This window comes from Tigriopus californicus, chromosome 2 (genome assembly GCF_007210705.1).
Source record: "Tigriopus californicus strain San Diego chromosome 2, Tcal_SD_v2.1, whole genome shotgun sequence".
NCBI classification, from domain to species: domain Eukaryota; kingdom Metazoa; phylum Arthropoda; class Copepoda; order Harpacticoida; family Harpacticidae; genus Tigriopus; species Tigriopus californicus.
In genome coordinates, this window is record NC_081441.1 from 2,244,399 (window position 1) to 2,251,601 (window position 7,203).

The 7,203-nt window shown below is 42.7% G+C and overlaps 1 non-coding gene across 1 annotated transcript; it reads right to left on the reverse strand.

The window, feature by feature from the left end:
- Positions 1-6,245: 6,245 nt before the first annotated feature.
- Positions 6,246-6,317, reverse strand: Trnat-cgu (transfer RNA threonine (anticodon CGU)). Its single transcript has one exon. It is a non-coding gene; the product is annotated as a tRNA-Thr (tRNA).
- Between the last annotated feature and the right edge of the window lie 886 nt (positions 6,318-7,203).

Here is a 7,203-nt window from a genome sequence, read left to right on the forward strand (position 1 = left end):
TCATGGAGCCTGTTAACCAAAAGGCCATGATCTACCTTGTCAAAGGCCTTGGCAAAGTCGAGATAAACTACATCGACTGATTCATGGCTCTCCAGTCCCTCAATAACCTGCTGTCTTACTCCGAGCACCCGGCTTTTGAGTAATGGTCGACCCTATCTCCAGAACATGATGATCTGACAGATTACTAGTGTCACTTGGACATACTGGATCAAATCAGGGTCTTGAAAAAAACAGTCAAGAACGCTATTCGCTCTGGTGGCTACACAACAATGCTGAGAGAGATTGCGCGAGATCGCGAATTCCTCCGTTTTCGAACGACTGAGACGTCGATTTCGAAATGGGAATATACCCATCTGGACTAGCTCCACTACAACGCAGCCGGAAAATTGAAGTCCCCTAAAGAAAACCTTTGAGCAAACTGACTGGTCCAACTCATTTCCTATGAATTTGAGAGCTGACAGACGAGCTTACTGAACAAGAGGGGGCCTATACTGTATATTGTTACAATGGACAGATCAAGACCTTGGAGGTGACAAACTAAGACTCTCTACTTCTCCATTCGACATTTTTACATGACTAGTGTGCAGGTCATTTCTAACATATAGACATACGCCCCCATGCGGAAAAATGGGATTGTCAGGGCGTACTCTATCACATCAAACTAAATTGAAACCAACCATTGCTACCTCTTCATCTAAGACCCCTGGTCGAAGCCAGTTTCTGTCATGGAAATGAACGAGACCTGCCTATCAAAAGCTAGTTCCTCAAGAACCTTGATCTTTGTGCTGTCTTTTTTGGAAATAAGACAATGCACATTCAAATAAGCTCTTTTATGGGCAGATAGCCCTTTGATGGACTATAGCTATCAAATCTTTGACTAGGCTCTCTAACCTTAAAATTTGATTTTATTTTGGTGTTCGACCAGTTAGTTGAGTTTATTTCTGTGTTTTTTTGTTGATGTCTAGTTACATATGTTCTAGATTCCTTGCTTTTCTCTGTCACTTGCTTCTTGTTTACTATCTCATCTTGATTTTGTATGTTAGTTTGATGTGAAGTATTTCATTCCATTTTTGCTCTGTTGTCCTGTATCTCAGGACAAGATTGCACAGCTTTTTTAGTTCTTTTCTTTTTCTTGGTCTCTTGATTTTGTTGCTCAAAGATATTTCCGCTGCATTCATGATGGAAGCTATTTTTAGGAAAAGTCAGCAAGAGGCTAGACAATGTTTGGACTGGTTCTTAGCGGGAAGACTCCTTCCATAGTCAATAAGCCGTTTATTATAGAGGCTTTAGTTGCTCTGGTCAATGAAACAAGGGTGCTGCTTAAAGAACAGGCTCACCAGAAGTTGACTAATTTGACCAACGTAGAGATTGAAGTAGTATTTCCTCTTGAAAAGCGCAGGAAAAGACAATTGTAGAGAAAATAGTTGTCCTGTATATCGAAAGCAGCCTTGTCTGAAGAAGGAAAAGGCTGTCAGTTTGAGCACCCTAAATGGTGTCAAAAACTTCTCAAGTTCGGCCTTTTTTTCACCCGTACATGTGCCGTCAGTCCATGAGACTAAAGACGTGCTTTAATGTACGGTGTACCTCCGTCCATGTAGAGAGGGACGCAAAGAAAGCCGAGAGAAAGGATAGCTCAGTTTCGTAGTTTTAGAGCTGACCTCTACTATACCTAGCCTAATCCCACCACCCCTTCCTTAACCCATTTAGCTTCCTCCACTACTACTTCATTCATTCATCATCATGTGTTCCGAGTCACACTATTTAGCACGCTTACCCAACTGCTTGAGCATTAGAGCAAGTTATTGAGGGACTGGAGAGCCATGAATCAGTTGATGTAGTTTATCTCGACTTTGCCAAGGCCTTCGACAAGGTAGATCATAGCTTTATGTATAACAGGCTCATGAGATTGGGATCAAGGCAAGGTTCTCAATTGGTTAAAAAGTTTCATATCTGGAAGGAAGCAATTGGTTAAGGTTGAGGATCCCTTAGTGACATACATGATGTCAAGTCAGGTGTTCCCCAGGGTTCGATCTTAGGGCCCTCTGTTTATAATATTCGTTGCCCGTTCAAAAGCTTAGTATTACTGCCAGTCTCTCTTCTTATGCTGACGATACAAAGTTAGTTTCTGGTAGGAATGGCCAAGATTCCAGTAGCCTTGAAAAGGACTTAGATCGAATCTACTCTTGGTAACTGAGAGTAAATATGGCCCTGAACGGATGAAATTCCGCTCAATGACATTTGGGTCAACTCCTTTAATACTCCACTCGTAGATAATGGAGGTAAAGATTATGAGCAGGTCTCATCTATGGAAGATCTAGGTGTAGTCCTCAAAATAATGGAAGTTCGATGAGCATATCCAGTTGAAGTTGGTAAGGCTTTTCAAATGTGTGATTGGATATATCGCACGTTTAAGTCAGGGATAGTATCGCGATGCTACTCTGTGCAAGCCGATTGTCCAGCCACATCTTGAATATGCTTCTCCATTTGGACTCCAATGAGTTCAGCAGGTTGCAAAAGTTCGAGCAGGTCCAGAGATGTTTCACTAGGAACATTGAAGATATGAGAGAGCTCTGGTATTGGAGAGGCTAAAAAGTTCGGACTGTACAGTGTTCAGAGAAGGTACGAAAGGTATCTGATACTGTACGTCTTCAAAAGTATCCATGAGCTTTGTCCCAACCCAGGGTTTAGGGTCAACTCTAGTGACCGTAGAGGCTTAATGTGCGTTTTGAGAGCACTTCAAGCCTTCGAGAATCCAGGCTAGTTCGAACAATGAAGTCCACATCTCTTTTTCTCGGGCTCCTTCATTGTTTAATTTGCTTCCCTCTGATATTCGTAAGGAATACGTAGGCCTTGTTGATCGGTAGCATCTTTCAAGTCAGACTTGGACAATTTTTTAGATAGCATACCAGATCAACCTTCATTCAAGGACTAGCTCGGTCTGCCAACTCAATTCGTTGGTAGACCAAATATCATATAAAATTGAAAGGTAATAAATAGACGAATTATAACCTTTCATTTTAATAGTACTGGGGATTATATTCCCTGTAGCGGTTAGAAAAGCCCGTGAAAAACCAAACCAAAAAAAAAAATGAGATCGGTCTGTAATTTGCCAGCTGACTTCTGCCTCCTCCTTTATAGATTGGGGCAACGTGAGCGTGTTTAAATTGAATGGGAATCTTTCCTTCTGCTAATGATCGGTTCATTACTTAAAGCAGGAGTGGAGTCACTGCATTTGAAGTACGTTTTAGGAACATGACCGTCACGCCATTAGGGCCTGGGAGCTACTTGATTTGAGCGACTTGATTGCTTTGGCAACATCGTGTACGTCAACTATCATATCAGCTAGTGATTGAGAGTCATATTCCATATAGTACAACTGGATGGGGACGAAAAAACTGATGCAAATTGTTCGCCCAGTAAGTTTGCTAGTTCATCTGGGCGTGTAACCTCTTTGTCATTCACTCGAAATGGTCCAATAGGAGGTTTCGACTTTCTTTTAGAGTTTGCTTACGAGTACAAAGCTTTTGAATTATGCCTAATCTCTCGTACAATTTTGTTCTCCTTCCATAGCCGTTGATTTTGAATTGAAAATTCAATAATAAATTAATTGTCCTGATTTTGGTCGACGCACTCGAATTTAAACGATTGCATGGGTAAGCTGTTACGTTTTTGCACAAAATCCCTCTTTCTTTTAGACAACCACTTTCGGTCTTTAGGGATTTGATTCGACGAATCTTTATTTGCCTGGTACACACTTCATCCCATGTGCTGTACAGCAATTGTACGGCGTCGTCAAGACATGATTCGCGTTCCATTTGGGAAACAACGTCCATGCTATTTAAAATGGCAATGACCCGAGGACAATGATCCTCCTCGAAACGGAACTTAGCCAACCCTGTCTTAGCTGGTTTGGTCCTTGCAAGACTTTTTCCATTGTTTACGGTGGTACATATTTCAAGAATGTTATGGTCTGAGAGATGACTTTGCGTTACTTGAATTTGTGCTATAATGTCGGGGTCGTTGGCAAAAATCAGATGTAATATAAGCTGGATTCTTGGACACGGTCGTCTCCTCTCGTCTCGTCTCACCCGTCTCACCACGGTGGTCAAAAAAGCTTATCAGGTATTGAGAGAAATGCGCATATCCATCTCAACAGTCTTCTTCCTTACAAAAACCATAAGAAGTTATTTTGACGTGATTGATTTATTGAAGTCTGGCTCAAATTTGTCGCGCATATGGCTATTAATTAACAAGATTTGCTTGGATATTTCTGTTGGAATTCAAAAAGGCTTTTGAACCACTGTGGTAGTCGTCTCAATGGTGAGACGAGAGGGGTAAGCTGATCAACGAAGAATCCAGCTATATTCTCTGCTCGCGTGGCTATACCAACATGTTGGGAGAGTTTTCCCTCGTATATGAAGTCATCTAAGAGTTGGAATGATTTTGAAGAGGTCTTGGGCAGAGGAATGTGGCCCAAGGGGCTAGCTTGCCATACTAGGACAGTTGGAGGGAAATTAAACTCCCCCATTATCAGGTGACGGGATCATATACATTTTGGCAATTTGTTTTCAATGAATAAAAACCCATTTTGGAATGAATCTTTGGAGCTTGAGGGTGGCCCATAAACCGCGACTAATGTTAAAGCCAAAGTTAATGCATGTACTATGAGTACTTTTACTTCTCCATTTGACATTTTGGTGGATATGGTAACACAGTCACCCGCACATGTACAGGCACACGCCAACATGAGGGAAAATAGGATTTTGAGGGTTTTTCCTGTCGCAACGAATAAGGGTAAAGCCTTTTATGGATAGTTCTTTGTCAAGAACCTCATCCCGCAACCAAGTCTCCGTAAGTGAGATGAAAGAGGACCTGGACACAACTTGTGTCCAGACATCACCTCCGGAAAGGTCAGGTTCCCAACACTGTTGGGCACTAACCTTGGCAACCTGATGGTGAGGGGCTCAGTTTCACATAGAAAATGTGCCCATGCATTGTTGGCATATTTGGGCACGCAGAGGTTTTGCTTGAGGAATTTGGTGTAGGTGGCATCGGCGGATTTGAGGGCGGATTGAGCGGCGTTGGGAAGCCAAAGGTGTAGGCCGTAGAGAAAAATTGGGGTGACGTAAATCCGGAAGAGTTGAAGAACTATTGGGAGGGGAAGATTCTTCATGGGAAGTCTATTGCATATGTATCCAATCCTGGCCCTGGTCTTAGTTATTGTGGATATGAGGTAATTGGTGAATGAGAGTTGGGTGGAGAAGGTGAAACAGACATAGTTAAAACTATTGGCGATTTCAATCGGACTATTATTGATGTGGAAGTAGGTGGGAGGCAGAAGACCTTTATGGGAACCCATGGCCTTCGTCTTGATGTTCTTGACTTGGAGGCCGTTCTCTTGGCAATAACCATGGAGTGCATTGATGGCATTTTGCATCCATGACTGAATGAGCCAAGAGAACCAGGTCGTCTGCATATTATAGATATTGAACTGGAAAACGGTTGATGTAGGGGCCTTGGTTTGCAAGAGCTTTGGGCAGGTTGGACACATAAAGATTAAAAAGAATTGGCGATAGTGGATCCCCCTGCGGAAGGCCAAAGGGAGTGAAATTACAGGGGGATAGGTCCTCACCAGATCGAATGGAGCATCTGAGTCCCACAAAGATGTTGGACAGCAGGACACAGATTGAACGCAGAACTCCTCATAGTTGGAGCTTGAGGAATAATGACTTTGCTTTCAAAATCGCGTATGATTTTGTGCTCAAAGAGTGCTTTCATTCCAAATCAAATCAAATCAAAGAGGGCTAGGCCTGCAAAACTGACTCTTCCATTGTAAATTCATGTTTCCAGAAGTTGACTAGCATTAAACCACGTCTTTAAACCATCCTGTACTAACAAAAGTGCAGCCCACAGTGAGAATCAAACTCACGACCCCTAGATTACAAGACTAGTGCTCTGCCCCTGAGCTGTACAGACCTATTTCCAAATGCAAAGGTTTACATAATCATTTAAAATTATGTTTCTTTCTTCATCGTTCTGATATTTGGTTCAGGGACCTGATGAAGGGACAAAGAATGTAAAAGAGATGTTGTTAAAACTGGTTTCTTCAAAGTAGTTTTGTGATCCTTAGGTTCCCCCATAAACCAAATGGTTTGTGGTCATGGGGGGAAGCTTGACCAGATTTGATGCCACTGCACTTTTCCCCCTTGGCGCGTGTCCGTCTTGGTGCCCACAAGCAAAGCAACTGCCCACAGTGAGAATCGAACTCACGGCCCCTAGTTAACGAGACTAGTGCTCTGCCCCTGAGCTATGCGGGCTGGTTTTCAACGAAATGGGTCTGACAAAATTATTTTTATCTTTTACGCTGAATGGGATTCTAGGACACCTTTATGCCTTTGTATGGTAATTGTTACACGCAAATGGGTCCTACATCAGACTTGGGTTGTTAACGAGCACAAAAGAATTTCATTTTTCCTATCATAGCACTAAATGTGGGTGGCAACCTGTGCCTGCGTGGCAAATTTCAACAATTGCTTCAAAACACTAGGCTTTTGACGACTTTACATCAAAATGGCGGCAAATTTCATACACAAGCCCACCGTGTGCACCACAACACATAACTCGAGAGCACAAAGATTTTCATTATTGGGGAGCAAACCATTGAGATATGTCTTCCAATGCAGGACTTGAATCGGTTAGTTTTGCAAAGCCTGGACATTTTTGCTCTCCTGATCCAAAAGCTGCCTCTACGAGAAAAAGACCAATCTCGAGGTATGGCGTTCAAGTGATTATGAGTATCAGATCATAGAACAAGTTGCACTTGAAACAATGTGAAACACTTGTGTGGACGCCTTCAAAACTACTCTGTTAGGGTCTGGAAAAGTGCACTTTTGATGAGTTTGCTGAGATCGGCAAGCCTTGTCAAGTTGAGCGTATAAATGATCTTGCAGTCACAGATCAGGATGCTTTAGAGGCCATCAAGGACTTGAGACTCTCGAGCTCCCCTGGCCCTGATGGAGTGACATCTCAGTTTCTGATGAGATGCTCACAGGTTCTTGCTCCTGTTTTCTCGTACTTGATGCGTTGCATCTTGGACCAGGGCAAGTTCCCCTCTTCTCTGAAGGTAGCTCATGTTGTTCCAATTTTCAAAGGGGGAGATAAGTCACTCCCCAATAACTACAGGCCGATTTCTCTCACTTCGAA